The 22,088-nt window shown below is 49.1% G+C and overlaps 1 long non-coding RNA gene across 1 annotated transcript; it reads right to left on the reverse strand.

The window, feature by feature from the left end:
* Window positions 1-17,875: 17,875 nt before the first annotated feature.
* On the reverse strand, window positions 17,876-22,088 carry LOC104913313. The gene is made up of 3 exons (XR_795288.2): window positions 22,022-22,088; window positions 20,665-20,760; window positions 17,876-19,254 (listed from the first exon to the last, which is right to left on the reverse strand). It is a non-coding gene; the product is annotated as an uncharacterized LOC104913313 (long non-coding RNA).

Consider the following 22,088-nt stretch of genomic DNA (forward strand, 5'->3'; position numbering starts at 1 on the left):
TTTCGCCGTACAGCATTAGGCATCAAAGACAGCCCAGGGGCAGCTCTGCACACCGTGGCAACAGAGGACTCCTCCAACCTGGGTACCTAACAAACACTGGGATTTTTTCACATTGCAGAACTTGCAATAAGGGGATAAAAACATAGAAATAACACAAGGGTCAAACATGCAAGAAGTTCTCCTAATTTTGCTATCTCTTATATAAATCAGTTCAAGGTCCAAAATATGGTGGGAAGAGGACACTATCAAATACAGCGCCTACTGTAGCAGAAGTTGCTCTCAATCTGGCTAGGAGGCAATAGGAGTTGGTTTTATTCACAGTTAATCACACTAGGCTGTGATCTTATTTACAACCCCTTTGGGAGGGGAAGTGTTGAGAAGAATGAAGGCGTCTTTGACCTTCATCTCCTCAGCAGGACGGAGGTAGCACAGCCCTCTGTTTCCTGTTCCATCCTAATTTCCATGCCACAGAGCTGCTCATTTGGGAAACATGAAAAATACGGTTCAGCCAATTCCTCTGAGTTATTCTGAAGGAATTCAGCTCTCTGTAAGATGGAAAGTGATTGAAATTCTATGGCTCCACTTTAAGTTATTGAAAACAGAAAACTGTCATCTGCACAGACTGAAAACAGTCCAGTACTTTAGCAGAACATTTTAGAGCCCACTATTTATTTTATTTCCTATTATTTATTGCTCATTTCCAACCCTTCATATCCATACAGAGGTTTTCCCAGAGTCCACGTTCATATGAGCACACACAGAGCCAGCAGTCCCCTCCTCAGGCAAACAGGAGCCCCCAGCAGCAAGGAGCCCAGAAACAGGGAACACATTGCAAAACCTGGAGCTTTCATCTGCTTTGTTACTTGAACTGGGAGTGGTTTGTGAATTTTCTTCTGAAAGAGTAAAAAGTCAATCAGCTACAGTTTGTCTATGTTAAATTTCATCTCTGCATCACATTGTGTTCTGTTATTGTGGCTCTGTTTGCCCAAGACTGGCAGCAGTCTCACAGCATTAATCCGTGCTGTATGAAATCTTTACAGCTTTGCAGTCGGATATAACAGAACAAAACTATCTCTCAGGGAGTAGAGGTGGCAGCAGTGCATTTTGTCAGATTTCCAAGCTGTCTGCAGCCCAGAGGTTTCAAACCCATGTTATTTGTTCACCTTACAAGCAGCTGAGGACCTGGTCCTTCCTCTGAGCCCCATTCTCATGGGGTCACGCAGGGTTGGGCCCTGCTATTCCTGAATGCCAAGAGCAGCTCTGCCAATGGGGAACTCAGTAAGAAACAACGTTTTGCAAGCGCCCCACACAGAGAAATCAAGATTTCACTATTGGAAATAAGTTAAGTTCCATCCATCACATTCTCCCTTCAGGGCTGATGGCTGGGAGAGAGTCTAATCACCTTCTCCCCTCCAGCTAGGCAGTCAATCAGCTCCCAGCAAGCCGGCCAAGCAGCTGCTCAGCTGGAAAAATAAAGTGATGTTGTCAGACAGATGAACTCCCAGACACCTCTGAAACACGTGCTGCCCATTATGACCTACATGAATACCGCTTCCCCAGAGCCTGGCAAAAGCTCAACATGCCACAACCAAAGCTCTGCATGATGAGAGCTTCACCATAGGTCCCACTGCAGTGTTGCTTGCAGCCCAGTGATTGCTCGGTGTGCTGTTTCCAGGGTGCAGCCACACTTAGTTTTGCAGTCAGTCTTGAGCCCGACCTGGCAGCCCACCATGCCCAAGTCAATATTCCACTCTCCCCAAATTTCTAATTCAATAATCAAAACTGCAAAGCCATGTATGGTCCTCTGATCACTGGAAAGCACGTAGGAATGATTCTCAGTAACTGTGCATCCTCCAGCTTTATTCTTACATTGGAAAGACAAGATGCAAGAGGCAAGGAGAACCAGGAGCATTAGGTGAGGAATTAGAAGTACGAGAACCGGTATCAGAACAGCTTCGCTGCCTGAACTCCTCAGTGCCACAACAGCCTGCACACCTTGCAGAATTAAACTAGAAAATAGGGACGGGTCAGTGTGTGCCCAGGTTCACAGCTTCAGGTGAACCCACAGAAGATGAATGAGTGCTCACAAAAATCAGACCCACCTGGGTTTCTGATGAAATGCCGATAAAGCAAATTACTCACAGCACAGGTTTCATTAATTCCTTGCATTTAAAGGACACAGATTGCCCTGTCCATGAAGACAGTGAGCAGGTAAAGCAATGACCAAAGGAGAAAACTCAACAAAACGCATCTTTGAATTCAGATTTTTACCTATTTTTCCATGAGTGAAAAGGTCAACTCTAAAGCAATCCTCCCAGAGCATGTGAGACAGCTGCAGTAACCCCTTTTAGCAGCCAGATTTTGGAGGTATCCGCATTACATCAGGAACACATTCTGTCTGCAGCTCTCTATTCCCTGTGCAGGCACTTGCTGTTTGTTCAAGTAAAACCCAAATCTGACCTTGAAAACTGCAGGCAGAGTGAGGCATTATGTAAGCAGTGACAGCTGAAGTTAAACAAACATTGCAGAAGTAAGATGCGCATCACAGAGGGAAAGGAGAGGTCTTCTGCCAGACAGGAATGCAGAGCAGCAGCACTCCCCAGGTATGAGCTGCTGTTGATGCACACTCCAGATACTGCAGACACCAACAACATTAATGGTGGTGGAATTTTTAAAAACACAACAACTCTTTAATCGGCTCTTGGGCTACCTCAGTCACACCTCATTCAGCAGGAGTTAAGGCTAAAACGCCAAACTTCTGCAGACAGGATAATTTGAATTGCCAGATCACAGCAAGGACATTTGTTCAAACTGTATTTTGCATGAGCTGGAGTGCGCTGCAATTAATCACCCACAGCCATGTAAAGACAACAGTGCAAAAAGGAATCTTTCTTTGGTTCTGCTTTGGGCCGGTGGAGGTGTTGTGCTCCTCCAGCCGCTGTTTGCTTGACTCAGATCCTGTTTGGCACCGCTGAGCTTTCCTGACTGCTCCTCAGATCTCTTTGCTGAGAACGGCGAGTGGCTTCTAGCAGAGAAACACTTGTGCTGGTGGGTCACTGTGGGGGAGAAGCAGAAAACACGCTCCGAAACTGAAAGGTGGGTGATACCTTCAAACACTCCCCTGGTATTTCAGAACAGCTGAGAGCAACGTCCACATATTTGCAAATCCAAATTCATTCAAACTGAAAGAACAGGACCTGCAGCTTCTCAGGTCGTAAGGGTACTTCTGGGATGCTTGGATGGACAGCAGGGAGACGAAATAGCAGACTGCAATACAAGTTGCCTTAGAACTCTGATCTGTGAATGACGGCATAAATATTCATGGAGCATCCAATGAAGCATACAGTGTACCATGAACATGAGCAGAACTAATTGCGTCTGTAATTAGAGGTGTTTTATTGAATCTACACCAGAGAAACTCCGCTGTGCTGATCACACCATGATAGGACACTGCTGCCCATGGAAGGTGTAGCAACCAGACTGCCACGCAAAGTATCACAAATCCTTATATCCCTCATCACTCGTGCACATAAAAAACCGTCAGGCCCAACACCATTAAAATTAGTAAAGCTCTAGAATACACTCCCCAAATTTCCATGCTGCTACACTCTTTTGAAAATCCCCTAAATTTGTTATTCCATTTCAGAAGATGAAATAGACCTGGATGCTTCAGGAGTGGCACCAATATTTGGGTGCTCTCTCCAGCAGTGTGCTCTCCTGCCAGGGCTGTGAGCTGCCGAGTGCCCGCAGGGTTCCACCACTGCAGTTCCTCGAGCACCAACAGGAGCTGACCCAGCAGCTGCTCACACATTTCCTAAGCAGAACTGCCTGAGAAAATTGTTCTTAGAAAAATCTATCTAGTCCTTTGCATTCTTTCACCCCAGTTCAAACACCAGAGAATTGTCCCAAGATTATGATACTGACAGAAGAATACTAAGCAGAGCGAAACCACAGCTTGCTCGGGGTGTGCAGTTTGGATCCCACATGGACAGATGCTGGCTCAGCTTCAGCTGCTGCCAACAAAGGGGCAGAAAGCACAGGGATCGGCCTCTGGACACCTTCACTCACCCAACCAGGCTGAATGGCCCTCCTGAAACTGAGCAGCCGATGGCAGCAGCCAGCAGAGCTCGAGAACAGCCCCCGAGCTGAGGTGTTAAAGCAGGAGTTGGGTCCACAATGGGATGAACAGCTGATAGCTGCAAAGCAGTCAGCTTTGTACATGAGAAAATTGGATGTACTTATCAGAAGCCATTTAAAGAAACTCAGATAAGTTACACTTCCAAGGCCTTTCATAAATCTAAGGTAAACTTTCATCGCCTGTTTAAATAACACGAGCAGCTCTGTGCCATCACCACACTGTTCAGCACTGGGAACTGGAGCAGCCCTTCCACAACCTACAGTGTGCAATGCCTGCAGTGCCCAGGCTGCCCCGACTCGTGCTTGGGGGAGAGGGAAGGATGCTTCAACCTGCTGCAGGTCTGAAGGCACAGAGAAATGCGCATCCAAGCCAGTAACAGAAGGAACTGAGGTTGGCTTCCAAGGAAGAAACAAACCTGAATTCTCCTGGGAAAATATTAATGTGCAGGACGCCTAGTTGAAACCAAGGGTACCCTCCTGATTTTTTCCATCAAACAATTGGCACTGTGCCTCAGGAACACAAATTCTCAAAAGCTGCTGACATTCCCAGAGGTGCAGCAGTTCATGCAATGCAGATAGAATTCGAAGAGCAGATCAGTGCACACACACAGCAATGCAGCTCTCGGTCCCCGTGCCCCCACACCAGGGCTGTGTCCCCACACTGGGCACAGCACACACGGCCAGGATCCCCATCCCCACCACCTGCTCAGCCCACAGCACACAGCCTAGTGCACCTGCAGCCCTCACGAGCACAAGGACCAGAGCAGAACAGCAGGATTACAAAAACAGAAATAACTGCCTGTATGTGCCCCCTCTGGCACAGGCTGGGGCGCATGCGCCTTGTCTCCATGCACAGAAATAAGCAAAGATTGATCAGTGCAGAAGCTGACCCAGAGCTGTCAAGGCACAGCGTACACTGCAAAGCAGACAGACTTGCTATTAGTTGTGTCGCTGCGTTCTAATCTGTGCTTTGTGTTCAATTAATGGGTATAAAACATCAGCATTTGATTTCAGATTGTCTCTGAAGGAAGTGAACATTTCCTTGTTGCTCAGCGAGCGGTGCTGACACAGCGCTCACATTTAGCAGCACCACTTCCATATGCCTGAGCACTAAAAGACGATTCGTGCCTCTGTGCCAGCACCACTAATTGCAAACACACACAGAAAGTTTACACCAGACCTGTTCTGCTGGAAAACGTCGCTGAATTAAGAGCTATTAAATAACCACTGACAACATTTCATTAAACACTGTCAAAAGTGTCAAAACAAGGCATTGCTGTATTAGTGCTCCATCTCCAAGTTTGCTATTAGTTTTAGTAAAAAGCAGATTCAGCAGAGAAAGATGACATTGTGATTGATCTTAGAACTGCAAAATTTCACTTAGATTCAGCAATCATGTTCTGTTCTCCCCCTGTAACTGCACAGGGCTCAGTACTAAGTGATGGCAATCGCCCACAACCACTGGGGCAGCTGGAGCACTCAGCAGATTCCACACAGCGCTGCTGAGAGTGAGCCCAGCTGCAGAGCTGCTCCTATGGACCCAGGCACAGACATGGGGCGATCAAGGAAGGATTTTATGTTTTATGGAGGGAAACAGACAGATGAAGACAGGATTGCTCTATAAGTCATGATCTAGTCCCTTGGTTATAGCGATATTAAGGAGCAAGTCTAAGATGCAGCTCCCACCGATGCAGCAGCTCAGAGAGGTGCCTCCAGGGGGTCACAGAGCAGCTGGTTGCAGGCTCACAGCTCTGCCAGCAGAGTGCTGGAACCATACTGGGATGCAGACCCAACCCAGCTGGGCCTGTTTTCACATCCCTCACATTGTTCACCTTTGGTTTATCCACAACTGCAGCAAAGTCGAGATCCCAAACAGTGTTGTAATTTCAGTGTTATTTCAGATGTGTTATTCCAGTGACATCTAAGAGAGGCACGTAGCATAGCCTAGCAAAACCCACAGCCTCCTGCAGTTCAGACAAACACGTGGCCAGGAGCAACCCGGCAACAAGTCAGCAGCTGCTGGAGAACCCACAGGAAGGAGATGCACCATGCACCTCACAGAGCGCATTTGCAGAGCACTGCAGACCCGCAGCCCCGCTCAGGTCTGCACTGCCAGGGATGCCACAGTGCCAGAACGGTACACAGCTGCCAGCAGGAGCCAGAACAGTGGTGTTTCACTGCTACAACCACAGGCTGTTTTCAGCTTCAGCACTAAGGCATGTCTACAGCTCTACTGCTGCCTTCATCTGCTGCAATTACCAGCGCGCACTCTATGGCATTAAGAAATGTAAGCCTATAAATATAGAGGTAAATCAAGTTTTCCCTTCAGCCCCTCGAGCTGGGAGGATGCTGACATGGCTGCGTGCTGAGCACTGTGAGCATGCAATGCATGGCAGCAGGACACGTGCATCCCTGACCACTCCTGCTGCACCATGTAGCGCTGCCCACAGCCACAGCCGTGCGTGGCAAAGCAGCAGAATATGCGTGCAGAGGCAGCAGTGAGAGCCACCGAACCTCATGTAAACACAGTATTGATTTTTTTTCTTCTTCCAGATGGTGCAATTCAGAAAAAATTGTTTTTAAATTATGCCTTGCAGAAACATCGAGAAGTGCAGCTAATAACGGGTGTATTTCAGGTGCACGCTGACCTCCTTTCCCCCATCACGCTGCAGCACACGAGTGCTTGCTGTGAGTTACCTGCAGCCCGTGAGCCTGAGCAGAAGGTGCTCTAATTGGAAAACCAGCCCTCAGCCACCGCTCATTTGTGTTCCAGCAGCACTCAAGATGGCTGCAGAAAACAGCTCGGATTAATTGCAGTGTTTGGTATAACTCCCACCTCCCTTTTAAAGGAAAACAGCAGGACTGTTCCGGACAAAATGGTGTGAATGCTGAGCATAAGCCCTGCACACTGTGCTTTAGGTGGTTTATGACAGCAGCAGGCAGGGCTGTGTGGGCTCTGCGGGTGTGGGGAGCAGCAGAGGTGTGGGTGCCTCCAGGTCTCTAAGCCGGAAGAGCCACATTGGCATCAGCCCCTCCCAGTGTGAAGAGCTACAGCATCCCTCCTGTCCTCTCCCACCAAAACTGACAGGGAGATCCCAATCCCTCCAGCAGGTGCTGGAACAGATTTCCATAGCAAAGCAAAGGCAGAAATAAAAACGCCTCCCCAGCAACCTGCTGCTCGTGAGAAATGGGGATACCCACACTGCCTTCCTCCTCCTCCCCCTCAAACTCCACCAGCACCATTAACACAAGAAGGAGCTCAGTAACACAGCAATCCTCTGTGTGCAGCTGTATTCCTTCTTCCAGCACTGCACAGAGAGGATCTTACAGAGAAGGCAATGGTTTTTTCATACACTCTTGCATTTCTATAAAGGACCAACAATTCCTCAGCTCACCCCAGGCTCTCCCCTCCAGCACTGCACCCCATGGCCCCACTCCTGCACTGCAGCAATGGGGCAGCTTTGGGAAAACAATCCTGCAGTGGCACTCTAGCCGTGCTCCCGGTGCCTCACAAAGTGCTCTAAGTAGGTCAGTGTGCAGCACAGAACCTCCCAGCTAATGGCACTGCCCAGCAGGAAGGCGATCAGCAGAGAAGGATGCACTGCGTGTGAGCAATGGGCTCAGGGTCATCTTAGGGCCCAAAATGGGCTCCAGGCACCCCCAGCCCCACAGTGCCCCAACCCACTGCTCTCACCACACACAGCAAGAAGCTGCTGGCAGGTGGCACTTCATGCCCCACAACCATAACCGTACTCGATCGGGCCAAAGATCAAAGAGAAATGTGAATAACTGATGGAAATCCACAGATATTTACATACAGCAGTTGTTAGCGATTTGCTGCTGTGCTTTTGAATACAACTGCAGTTCTCTCCCCCCGAGGCATAGGGGGGAACACATAGGAAGAGCCTTTCTGGCAGCTGCATAATTATTAATTACTGCCATTGCGTTCTTTGGATTTCCTCCAGGTAAAGGACAAGCTGTGGGCCCTGCAATGCCCTCAGCGAGCCATGCTGTGCCCTCACAGCTGACAGGTAGCAGAACTGAAGAGCATTCTCAGAACAACATGCATTACAGTTACTCGTTAATGAGATTTATTCCAGCACTTTGTTGTGCCACAAAGAAAACAACTCAGAACCTCCACAGCCCTCGCACAACAGCTTGCTGCCTGGTTTGTTGTATTTAAGACATCTTTCCTGAGGTGTAAAGAACACTGAAAGAAAAGGAAGGGAAGTTTACACAAAACCTCAGTTTGTATCAGCTTGGAGTAACTCCTGCTCCACAGCAACACCTCCTGCACCTCAGTACAGCCAGCTGGACACATACAGCACTGCAGGAGTCCCCGACCAGAACTACCATGCACATGGGGCCCTGCCCACCTTCCCCTGCCCCTCCAGGGCTCCTACCTGCAGCCATAGCTGGGGGCAGACAGAGAGCAGCTGGGGGCTGCAGCCACTGCCGAGACCAAACCAGCCTGGGAAGAGCAGCAACACCTGCATCCTGTTAGCACCGATGGGATTCAATAAAGTCCCAGCAGGACCCCAGGTGCTTCCATCACAGCCCCAGCAGCATCACCACTCCCCTACCCCACACCTGTGTGGCAGTGCCTCCTCCTGCTGTGCCCAACAAGAGATGCTCTCCCTTGTGGAGCCAGAGGTAGGAGCTGCAGCACTCAAAAGTTGTTTTATATAATGAGATTCATTACAGTTTGATCGATTTCCTGTTCATAAATATTTGCAGAAGCTTTTTATCTTCTTTCTAAGAGTTGAATCTTTTTCCCCAAGTGCTCAGAAAGGCACCGGAGGGCGGAACTGGGGCTGCGGGGCTGGGACAGTACTGTGGCTCTCACTGACCCTTAGGAGGTGCCCATGAGACGGCTGACAGCAGGCAGTGGCAGGTGGGGATGTGGCACTGCTCCCATGGGACGCCTGGCTGCCAGCAGCACTGCAGGAAGGAGCCCAGCGCCACTCAGCAATGGATCAGGAAGTGTTTGTTCAGCTTTTAGAAAGGAATAACAGCATAAAAAAAAAAGCCTTCTATAAAGTACATTCTGTCCAACGTCCTGTTTTTGTAAGGCTACACCATAATCGAACTGAGTCATCTCATGGCATTACACCACAGCTTGATCTAATTTTCCTAATATTTCCCCCCCATCTGTTCCATCATTGCAGGACAAATTGTCGCCCTGTGAGTGAAGGACAGAATGAAATGCAGTAGCTGGGGATTGTTGTAACTTACGCTTAAAGTTCATCCCGCTCCTCCAGTGCTCCAGGCAGCAGCGCATGGAGCAGCCAGGACCGACACAGCGGTACCACAACTGTGCCCAGAGCCAGACAGGCGCTTGGGGACCCTCCAACACCAAGTGGCTCCTCTGCACAGCCAGGGCAGAACTGCCAGAGGGAATCATAGAGTCATTAATGTTGGAAAAGACCTCTCGGATCTCCAAGCCCAACCCCAGTGCACCCCATCGTGCCCGCTGACCCAGTGCCACATCTCCACTGCTCATGGACACCTCCAGGACGGTGATTCTCCACTCCGTGGACAGCTGTGCCAGCTCTGACCACTCTTTTGGAGGAGAAATTTCCAGAGCCCATCCTGCTGCTGGCTCCATGCATTGGGAGAAGTGAGGCCACACGTGGTTGTGCATTCCTGCCTCCAAAGTGGGGGAATGGATTTGTCCTTTCACTTCTCTTTAATTCTAGAAGCGAGGGATTTCTCCCCGCGCTGTGCCCATCACCCCGTGCTGCCCATCACTGTGCCCACACCCTTGGCGGGGGCAGTGGCAGCTCTCTGTGGTGCTCACAGCTCCATGTGTCTCATGGCAACGGGAATGGGCAAAGACTGCCCGCGGCCACAGAAGGTTAAAAGCTTTTCCATTAGCAACTTTGTTGGATGCTTTTTGTGAAAAGATAAAGCGCTATGAGAAAATAAAGACTTGTCATTTACCTCTGCAAATAATTCAGGATTGATAATGAGAATGAATCAATCAAGGCAAATTAATCGTATTGCAAGGCCTTCCGAGTGGGGTGAGTGGAAAAAGCACACTAAGCCCTGGCATTGCAATGGCCGCTCTGCATTTTGCAAAAGAGGGTTGCCAAAGGGAGCCCAGCCTGCTTTGGCTGAAGACTCCGATGATTAAAATGAATGAGAACCAGAGCACAAGTGAGTGAGAAATGGGTCTGGAGGAACTTTAGAGGAACTGGAAACACACTGTTGAGACAGGAGCTCTGTGCTCAGAGCCTGCGCATCGCCAGCACAGAGCACACAGCAGAGGTGGACGTGGGCGACGTGGGCAGAAGCAAGGTAAGGTGCACAGCTGGCTGTGTGCTGCTGGGACAGAGTGCTGCTGCACATCTTTGGGCGGGGGGACCACACAGCTAAGGGCGAGCTGAAATTTCTGCACAGGGCAGAACCAGCACCTGACATTGGGACCATCTGTGTTTCATACTCCTGGTATCTGGCAGATAACAAAAACCAGGGCATTCACTGTTCTTCCCACCAAGAGATGCCAGTGACCTGTGATTACAGTGCTGTCCCTCCAAACATCAGAAACGTTCACAGCACATCCTGTTTACAGGCAGCACCACATGTGAGTCTTTTCAAGGTGGCACTCAGAGCCACGTCCTCCTCTCAGTGCAGTGCCCTTCTCACCGGGTGCCATGGGAGCAAATGCCATCATTTGTTCTCTGCAGGGACTGAATCGTATGCTTTATCTCCTTCTAAATATTAAAACATAGTGGAACAAATGTTTTTTTTGAGAAGGACGATTCTGTCCATTGTGCATTCAGCACTTCTAAAATTTGTTTTCTAAAGAGTACAAAAGATTGGTGCCAGACTGCAGAGTCCATTTTCATCTGGGCACTTTGTTTCCTCAGCTAAAGCAAAATACAGCGTAATGGCACTGGATGGATTTGGAGCGTTTTCTGGGTTTAATTGGTCTCTTGTCTGTGTGCTGCTTCCCTGGGTCTGCTGCTCTTGGCTCCCAGCCAAGCCAGGTCTTCAGGGCTGCAGGAAGGCAAGCACTTGTTCATAGGGAAAAACAAACAAACAAACCAACCTCTCCTACAGTTTGGCACAATGACTTTGGTGGGGACGTGCCAGGTGCTGAATGCACCCCAAAGGGCACTGAGCACAATGGGTGTTGGTGTTCCCAGTGGGTGCTGGGTGCTCCCCACAGCCTCTCTTGGCACTGAGCTCCCATCCCCCAGGCCCAGCTCTGCCCGCTGCTGAGGGAATTGCACACAGCTCCCAGGGGCCCTTGGCTGCTCTGGCGGATAGCAAAGCAGCTAAGTGCTCTAAATCCTGCCACTCCTACGGAAACGTTGCTATCATTAGTGAGACGAACATGGAGCAGAAATCACAAAGCAAGAAATAAACAGCAAAAAATAATAACGTGCTTGATAACTGGGAACAAGCAGTTTTAAAGCAGCACAGTTTAACTAACAGCTTATTCAGGGCTGCCAGCTCAGGGGGGAGCACAGACACAGCACTGCAGGGTGCGCCGAGCTGTGGGGAGCGGCTGCAGGCGGGGGGGCTGAGGGGTCCCTACAGAAGTGGGGCTGCACCCGTGGGCCACCCCACAGCAGGCAGCAGAGCCCCCAACTCGTCACATCTCAGCCCCACACACAGCTGGAACCACCACTGGCAGCTGGAACACACCGTGGGTTTTGTTTCTAAAAGCAAATCAAAGCTACCGATCAAACTCTGACACCGGCAGTGTTGCAATTAAACATCTACAGCAGAAACCTGTTCCTAGCGAAATTATTTTCCTCCACCAACTGTTCAATTTCCCCACGTAACAAAATGTGTCATCTTTCTGGATACGCCGGGCTGTGCATATGTCACAGCACGGAAGGTTGGAAAATTTGCTGGCTTTCTGCAGCACTCACACAGCCTCCCACAGGCCACAGCCAGCAGCCACAGTGCAGTGTGTGGCACCTGTGTGTGGCTGCAGCAAACAGAGCTGAACGCAGGGCCTCGGCCATGGAAGGAGGCAGGAGGCAGCTGGCAAGGATGGAGGCAGAACGTTCTTCTTCTGTGTTTCCTTCCATACTCGTTCCATTCATGGTTAGGCAGCCCATCACGTTCCCAGATGAGCTGCAGTTTCCCGTGCCCCCATCCCTGCTCAGCTCAGCTGCACAGAGCTCGTGGGGCTCCTGACATGAGTGCCAATGAACACAGCAGTGTGGGAATACCTCACCACACCCCCAGAGTTAATGCTCCCCGAGGTTTTCAGAAAGGAGCCGTGTCAGGCTCAGGGGGCACGGCAGAAACCCAGAAGACAGCAGACAACACGTGAGAAACTGGACAGACACAGCGGTGTCAGCAATATTCTGTAAATGGAGAACTGAATTCCAGCTGCCACTCAGCACACAGCACCCATCCTCCAGCGAACAGAGCTGATATCAGAGAAGGTGACTTTCTGATGGAAATGTTCACAGATCAGCTGTAATACAGTAATTAAGGGAATCAAATACTGATTTTCTCAACTTGAGTTCATCGTGTCAGCACTGCACCCACCATTCCCTGCACGTGGCTTCAGTGAGCGCAGCATTTGGCCACTGTGAGGTCTGGGAGGACCCCCAGGCTCAGGAGCCACTGCTCCTAGGGAAGGCACAGGTGGGAACTCCTGCAAACAGACAGGATCCTATTGGGTCAGTGTGGCCACACACAGCTCCTGCTTCCAGGCTGGAGGGAGAACACAAGTGCTTACTGTGCTCATCCCAAAAGCCAGAGCGGTGCAGGAATGAAACCATTAGTCCTAAAATCATACACAGCAGTTGGAATAGAAGTCATTTGATGGTTTCCTCGGGTGTTCGAAGCAGTAACTGAAGAAGAATCAACATGTTAATGAATGTATTTAGTCTTGGCCATTACATTTCATAAGTTTTTGGCGTTTGGCACTCAGATTCCAAACTCACAGCAGTCAGATAACACCAATCATGCAGCACTCCAGGCAGTTCTGTTCCTCTGTGCCACACCGAGTGGCTCATTGGGATGGTTTACACCACAGCTCTCCCAGCCCCAGCCCAGTGCACCATCTGCAGGGAAGCACCAGAGCGGGTCTGTGCTCCTCTGAGCTTCACACCAGAGGTTTGAAATAACACTGCACTGTTACACGCGTCACAGGAGGAGGAAAGGCAAAGGAGATGCTCTCTGCTGGGCACTCCTGCACCTTGCTGATCCCCTGCAGCCTTCTGCCTCTGCTCAGACACAACAAGAGAGAAACATTTCCTGAAAGAATTCAGATGTACGTAATTTAAGACTTGTACTGAGGCACATCTTTACAATCAGGTATAATTACACTGGCGGGAGCACAGTAACCAAACACGGCCATCAGGGCTGTAATAACGAGCAGTGCTGACACAGGCAGGAAGCGGCAGCCCCACTGCACTGCTGAGGTCCAGCTTTGTTTTGGGGCAGCGAAGTCCATCTCACAGCAGTGAGCAGTGCTTGTGCCTCCTGGGAAAGACAGCAATGGGCTGGAGAGGCTCGGGGCTCCTCGTGGCAGCGAGGGCTGTTTGTGCTCTGCGTTCCCTGATCGAATGCGGTCCCTAGAGGCGGTAGGCCAAATTCACAAGGAGGTGCCATTCCCAAGCTTACATTTTTTTCTCTGGGATTTCACAATCAGCATTCCAGTCTACGGTCTTCTCTTTTTCCCCCTCCTCCACACACGGAATTGTCTTCCCTCAGCAAAATGGTACCAATGAAGATCAGATAACAGCTGCGGAGTCGCGATGGCAATGAAGATATTCAGTTCCCAGGAAACAATGCAGGTACTTTTTCTCCTGCAAAGCAGAGAACATGTTTATAATAACTTTTATTAGGAGATAACCAACAGCTGTTTGCTCTTGTTCTGAAGGTACTCAGAACTGAGCAAACCTCCCCTCTACGGGTAAACCCTGAAGATGCTGTTTTCCAGCAGGAAATCTTCAGATAGAAGCAACTTCTTACTTAAGATTAGCACACGGTGATGTATTAAGTGAGAGAACAAAAGACAGGACACAGATGTTAACGCGCTGTCCAGAAATTCAGAGATATTATTAAGCTTAATGTTGCAGTAGATAGTTATTTTTCTTGAAAACTCCATAAAAACTGCATGCTGTTTCTAACGGACAAAAAGCTGTGCTATTTGTACAACTGCAAAAAGCACAACGTGCAGCAGGCATCACAGATCTGAACAGTTTTCCTCACCTGTAGATGGATGCTGCATTTACAACAGCTCACACTGTGTGCGGTCAACAAGACTGCTCCTGAAGAAGCCTCTCCATTATGTTAACATCCTGAACAAAAGCACAGATGCATGGCAACTTTACAGACAACTTCGGTATCTCACACATCAGAAAGAGGAGCCCCAGAGTACACGGTAACACCCTAAAGAAAAAAAGCATTTTTGATCCCATACCTGCTCTCTGCAGGTTCCCTGCTGCCTGGATGGCACCGAACACCACTGACTTCTCAGAGAGGAACCGGGGAGGACAAAGGACTTTTTGCAGCTCCCACGCTGTTCCAAGGTGCTGCGATCCCACAGCAACTCAGTTATGTCACACACTGTGTTCCAGTTCTGCCCCTGCTCCTTGCACCTTGATGCACTCCTCCTTAGAAGGGAAATGCCATCGTTTGTATTCTTTGCAAGTGGTTGAGTCTGCAGTGATTGAAGTTCTACACATCAGTAACTCCATAATGTAGGAAAACAACACTGAGCAAAGTCACAGACACCATCGGAGAACCACAGGGCGAACGTTTCCTCTCAAGAACGGATCTGTGAAGGGAAAAGGAACTGTGAGACAATGAGCCGTTAGTAAAGCACCATTTGGGGTGTCGGTTTGTGGCAGGGGAGTTCAGCCTCAGGTGCTTCCCACCACCCCCATTTGGATGTACTGAGCTGCTTCCCACAGAGCAGCCACCTCAGGATGGGAAACTGCTGTTGTTAAGTGCTCTTCCATGCCAGGGCTAGACGTGGTGTTTTGCAGCAAGGCTCTCCTCTATTTTGATTTGGATTCAAGTGCAAGCTTCAGTAGTGCGAAACAAGCAGCTCCGCATTTGGTGTAAAAGCAGAAGAGAGAAAATACTGTCACTGTGGAGAAGAAAACCTAAAGCACCCCTCCTCGCCCACTCCTTCGCTCTGCATGCTGAATAGCACCCATTTGCCAGCTCTGCTGCTCCACTTTGCTCAGATCTTGCAGACATAAGCGAGCCTGAGGTTATCTGCAACTGAGATGGGCTAAGGCTTAACCCGGGCTGTTCTCTGCTGCAGCAAAAGAAAAAGAACGTCTCAGCTGGAGCCATTCAGAGAAAAAAAAAAAATGCGAAAACAAGAAAAAAGACAATTAGCTTTAACAAATAGGTCAGGAAAGCTTCCTTTCACATGTCCATAACAGATGAACGGGGTATTTTCTATCTACAGCAACCAGTCCGTCTTTCACAGCTTCTCCTGGAAGACAATGAGCTGACTGCCTTGGCCTATCCATCTCAAGGAGAGGTGCCACACTTAGCAGAATAAAGCACTAATTGACGTAAATGAGGATGCTGAGGTTCGCCCCAGGGGACTTGAAAATGTTGTTTATTGAATCAATTACGTTCACAGTGTGACAGCTGCTTTTTCTTTTATTTCTCCTCAAAGCACTGCAGGCTTTTAGGCAGAAAAGTGTCGAGGAAGAAAAGGGGAAGGAGAGGGGAATCCATCCAATGAATAAAAGTCCGAATGGACAGACACAAGTCATTACCCAGTATCTTTCCAGCAAGCAATGACTAAATCAAAGCCTAATCAATATATTCCTTTCAACTAAAGTTCAAACACTTAAAGCTCAGCCCCAGGAGATCAGGGTTAAAGGAGCTAAATTTGCACTACTTAGAGCACAATGATGCACTCGAAATGCAGAGCGAAAATCGCCTACTTATTACACTCCGCACCTCTATGGCTTCAGCTTAAAAGCTGCTCTGCCTGCCGGGCCGTGGCTCGGTGCTCCATCCCGGAGGTGCTGTGCCTCGTGCCAGCAGCTGCCCTGCCCTGAGCATCCCACAGAGCGCACACGGCTGGGCAGCGCTGGGAGCTTCCTCCATGCGGACCCCCTGAGCGGCTGGGATTGCATTCGGTCCTCGCGCCAGAGCCCAGCGGACAGACAGAGAGCGCACGCGGTGCCTGAAAGGTTCCCCACAGCTGCACGAACCCTGTAAGTTTTAAATAAGAGCTTAAGTGACGTGCAGAAGTACGTTGTTTGAGACTGGCGGAGGCAGTGCAGATCACCGTGCGTTCCCACTCCCAGCCTTGCAGGAAGCTGCAAGGCACAGCACAGCCTGCCCTGCTGCCCGCGCGGAGAGCCGACAGCTTCCACCCCTCCGGAACCGCGACGTAACGTTTCTCAGTTAAACACTGTTATTGGAGCTCGGCTCCATTTAGCAAACACCACGTTACAGCCTTCCTTTGCTTTCCACCCCGTATACATTTAAGTCAAGGGAAAGGAATCTAAAAAAGAAATCAAGAAGTGAAAATGACTGAAATACTGCAACATTTTGGAGGCAATGGATAAACCGCACATCTACGTAACAAAAATGCACTGCTAGAATCGCTCCTTTATCACGCAGCCTTGAAATCGCTCTAGCTTTGCCCTTGGAGTGCTTAACGGCGGCAGAGATCGTTGCGACTTCGGAAGGCAGGGACACATCAGTGCGAGATGGGGCACTGCGGGGCTGTTACACATTTAAAGAAATACAGCTGCCAGAGAATAGACTTGCACGTCAGTAACAAAAACAGTGACCAGAAAGATCGTTGTCTTCAACGTCCAAGAATAGTTCCACGAACAGTTAACTTGTCCCTCTCATCCCATGACATCACAGCGTCATATTTACACAGTATTTAGCATCACAGTGTCAGTACGTGAGCTCGGTTGCACTCACTGGTGAAGCTCCCAGCGCTGTCTCCTGCTGCTCTTTCTGCTCCATCCCCTCAGCCCCACACCTCCCACCGCCTCACCTCCCCGCAGGACAGCAGTGCTGCTGCTGCTGCGACCACGAGGGTGAAATTTGGGCTCTGCAAGCGGCAGCCTTACTTCTCCCAGCCAGCCAGGCCAGGCGCAAGAAAAGTAAGGCCTGTCTGATTGCACCATTAGGAAGGATGCAAACCAGGGGCAGGAAGAAGTCAGCCAGGCACAATGGAAATGAGGAGAATCCTCACCAAGCCTCATCACTCACATGAAACCTCTTTCTACCTTTACATAAGATTTGCATTGCCATTTATTACTTCTGGGCAAAACCTGAAATAAGCTGTGGCCAAGCCACTACAGAGACCCCATCTAACAGCTTAAAAGAAATGAAATGCATACATACAGCTGTTGCTAACAGGGAGAGCAACTTTAGAGGTAAGACTAAAGCCTGTGCACGTATTCCAGACACACAGCTCATTTTTCTTTTCCAGAGCTCTGCAAACACAGCCAACATTTTTAATGGATTTCTAACACAGCACTGAGCAATTCCGTGGTCGAGTTTCTCCATCTGCTCGCTGTGTGCTGCCTGCAGCCTGCAAGACAGGTGCTGTTACTTGCTGTCATTGCTTACAGTAGCAGAGATGCCTACTTTTGCTTTCTTCTTGTTGTTTTATTTTTAAGCAACAGCAAAAAGATCGTACAGCTTTCAAGAATAAGCAGAAGAATGAACGGTCATGCTGTGGTTTGAACTACATTCCCATCTTCGGCTCTTGGGCACAGCTCTTGTCCCAGTGGGAGAGAAGGCAGAATGCTGCAAAGGACACATTAAAATAAAAGTAAATAAGTAAAAGAAAACCTTTACAAGTATTCACCACTCAGAGCCCACAAATAATTAAAGTCACGCCCAGACTGTGGACTTCCAAGTACACCTGACAAACAAATTTCTCCATTAAAGAACTAAGAAAACAACCAACGGGAAGCGTGGGTTTGTTGCAGTTCTGCACACACGAGTTTCATGAACCCAGCTGTGAAACTGTTGTGTGAAGCAGGCACAGAGAGATGCCTTCGCTCATCAGAAACAAGATGAAAGCCGAGGGGGAGAAAAAACCCTCATCTACACAGCAATAGAGACTTCTCTTGCTCATTCTGACAGCAGCTGCAATTTTTTATTATTATTATTTATTTATTACCAGTTTAGGCACACAACGAGCCCCAGACCTCCCCAGGACACAGCTGCAGGACTCCGCACATCGCAGCGGCACAACAAACTGCAGGAGGCACTGCTGGCGCTGCCAGGCTGGCTGTGCAGCCACAACCAAAGCCTCTGAGCTCTGCCTGCCCCACGGCGCTCCTCCAGACGGTGCCATCCAACCCCTGACTCCCACTGAGAGACAGAGCTGCTGAGGGGCACAGAACTGCTGCAGAGATGGGCTGCGGCCATTGGAAATGCGCTGAGCTGCCAAAGACAGCCAACACTTCTGGAGAAAAGCGGGCAATGTGATACAGATCCACGTGGGCTATTTGTGACTGTTTCAGTGCAAAGGTGCTGTAAAACTGCAGATTATCATCACAGTATCAGCTCGTGCAATGAGACATTAGAAAGAAAAACTGTTCCGATGCCTGGGGGAAATCAGGAATAATAAATTACAGGAATTGATACAGACATACACACCATGCTTTAAAAGGCAGTTGAAACAAAGCTATTACCATAATAAAACGCAACCCATTTTTGTTCTGCGTGTTCTCTGTAGAGAAAAGAAAAGGTCAAATATTCTTTCAGTGGTCAGAAGATGGAAGGAACCCAGACTAAAAATACCAAATTTATTTTAAGTCCAGACAATGGGGTGGTTGGAAAACATTTACAGTGTAATTCTAGGAAGAAATTCAAGGAATGGATGAACCTAGCTTCTTCATGTCTTCTTCTATGTACAACTGAGGAAAAGCTCCCAGCACACAGCAAACCTGAGCAGAACTGATGCTCTGCCTTTCTGTGATTACCTTTCTGTGTTACCCTACAAAACAGGAACACCAAATTATTTCCCTCTCCACTCAGAAAATCTTAACTGGAAATTCTCCTTTAGAAAAATCATTGCCTTGAAGTCTCCCCGGCTGCAGGATGGATGTCAGCAGTGAATGTCCAGCACCAAACCCGGCTATACTGGTCAGCATTACTGATTAGTTTTGCCTTTTCACCATTCTAGGAGAAAAAAAAAAGTGGCTGAAGGAAGGTATTGATCTCTGATTGATTCCTGGGGCACACAGCTGGCAGCACTGCATCCTCACAACACTCACAAGGAGAAGTCTATTAATAAAGATCCAACTACTAAATTATTGACTAGTTAAGTACAGCAAATTTGGTCTAATTGTTTTCGTGATGGGAGTTTAATTAAAGTGCCTTTAGTGTAAGAAGTCTAGCAGTATCGTTCAGGTGGCGTCAAGGAAGGTTTCAAAACTAAAGGAGCAGTAGCAGCCAGCATCCCAGCTGGAGCACAGGACAGCCATGCAGTGCCTGAGCAGTGCTGCTGTCCTGCAGGAACCAGCGTGTGCCAGCAGCACCCAAAGGGAGCACAATGAAATTACCAAAGCTGTGACAGCAGAGCAACGTCTTCCTCAATGCAGGTCCCCCCCCCAGCTTACAACCCGCAGCCCGGGGATTCACAGCCCGTGCCATTCACGTTCTGCTCGACCTGCAGCAGTGCTTACACAGGGCATGGCATCAGCACGGCTGCGTCAGCTCTTGCAGCACTGCGTGATCTGATGCACGTGCTGCTCTGCTGCCCTGCAGGAGGCTGAAGCTCTTGGCTCAGACACCGCGTGGTCTGGGACTTCCTGCTCTCCTCACACCACAGTGCCCTGAAGAGCTCCATGGAGCTGCTGCTGAAGTCTGCCTGGCAGCACTTCGTGGGACAGAAACCAAACAGCTCTGTGCACAGGAGGCGTCCCTCTGTACTCGGGTTCTCGTCTCTTTCATAGCGCTGTTCTCACTTCAGGGGCACAGTGAACAGTTTCCCCACTAATCAGATCACTCGAGGCTCCTCACGGCGAGTTCTCTTATTTCTCTCCAGCACAAGTATGTCGATACTATGCCTTTTGCATAATTCCTGCCTCTATTCAGGCATGAACATCACCACGGGCATCCATGCCTTTGAAGGCAACCTGTTTCCAATCAGCGCACCTCAAATCCCCACTCAGCTGCACGGGCTGGGAGAAGCAGCATGGCAAACCTCAAGGACAGCACCTTCCCCAGGCCAGGGCAGCCAGAAGCAGCTGTGGGCTGCTGGAGGAGTGGGGCACAACTCTGCACCAGCACCCGATGCTGATGGGAGGAAACATCCCCTACCCAGAGCGAATGCTGGCCGGGCTCTTGCTCTGCAGGAACACCAAGGGACTGTGCGCCCTGGGTTCTTACATTTCCTACAGCCTGTAAGGGTTCATCTCACCTCCTGTGCAGGGACTCAGGATGCCACACAACTTGCAGCATGCTAAAGGCCCAATAAGAATTATTTTAATTCTCTCTGAGCTCCACTACAGAGCGGCTTTTTGTAAGAGATGTAAAATTTCACAAAATGAGATAAACCACAATCGGGTATTAAGCTTTATGACTTACCTAAACTTCTCTAAATGATCATCTTTCTCAGGATTTCAGGAATTACAGTCCTGCATGTCACAATTCCCCTCCGGCAAATAATCCCTGTGGACAAATCTGATGATGAAAGTACATTAGAAGTGTTAAAGAAGCAGATATTACCATTTTTTAATAAGAACGGAGACATCGGGAAACCTCACAAGCACAGCAGATGTGCAAGCAGGAATGCTGGCAAACAGATTTTTATTGTTTTGAATGTAACCTTGTCCTCTGCTGCTCGGGGGCGGTGGGCAGGCAGGGCAGCAGCACTCACTGAAGCTTTCTCTCATTGCTGCCCACAGCCCCATTCTGTTCTCCAGCCCATTCCCTGGGCAAACACACTGTGATTAGATTTACAGTGCTGTCCTGTCCCATTTATTACGCGTTTATTTCTGCGTTGAATTGGACCGACGACAAGAACAAAGCTATCTATTAGGAAACAAATTACAGTTATTTCGTACCTCCAAAAAGTGGCCAGCTTTTAGAACCACTTTGTCTTTTAATATTTAATGACCCAGATGAAGAACAGAAACCTCAGGACAGTGCAGAACACGAGGCCAGCTGGCAGGCAGCCCGGGTTAAGGACTTGTCAGGGATAAAAGCGTGTTCTCGAGCGGCACTCGGCTGGGTCTGAGAGATGAAAACCTTATGGAGCTCAGCTTTCAGAACTCAAATGCATCACATCAGTAATACGAAGCATCTTTGTGGAGCAGAGAACAGAAAAGCGTTCTCCGGGATGAGTGCTTTGCTGCCTTCAGTAGAGCAGCCACAGCAGCACTGATGCTCAGCTCTCTGTAATCTCAGAGCACTCTCACCAAGAGCACAGCCCTGGAACGAAGGGCCCTGCTAAGCTGGAAGACAGAAGACATCCCCAGATGTATGATAAGGAGCACCCACAAGCACTTGGGACTAAAGGGAGGCAAGTTCTTGTTTCACTGCAAGTAAGAATCTCATCACTGGCCCAGTATTTGAAAGAATAGAATTGTTTTCAGGGATAGTCATATGATATTTGATTTCCACACAGTGCCATAACTGCTTACCACATACCCTACAGAGGCATGCTACTTTACATGCCGAATGGCAAATATTTCTTGCCAACTCAGCAACTGGAACACAATGCACAGTATCACTGGGCCTTATCTGTGACCACCTCCAACCCCAGCAGGTTTATTTCCCATCAGTGTGTCTGGGAAACAGCAACACTTCCACTGTTTCTGCAGCCATAAGATGCTGTAGCAATTGGACAGACCAATACGATGGCGAACGGTGCTTCACCAGAAGCATAACGATTTCACCATGCTAAGAAGGCACTACAGGGGAAGGGAAGAAGATTGCTTACCCACATCAGAAGATTCCAGGCTCACAGAGGAAAGCTCCACCAAAGAGGGATCTCCAACCAGAGATCC

The sequence above is a fragment of the Meleagris gallopavo genome, chromosome 15 (assembly GCF_000146605.3).
Source record: "Meleagris gallopavo isolate NT-WF06-2002-E0010 breed Aviagen turkey brand Nicholas breeding stock chromosome 15, Turkey_5.1, whole genome shotgun sequence".
NCBI classification, from domain to species: Eukaryota; Metazoa; Chordata; class Aves; order Galliformes; family Phasianidae; genus Meleagris; species Meleagris gallopavo.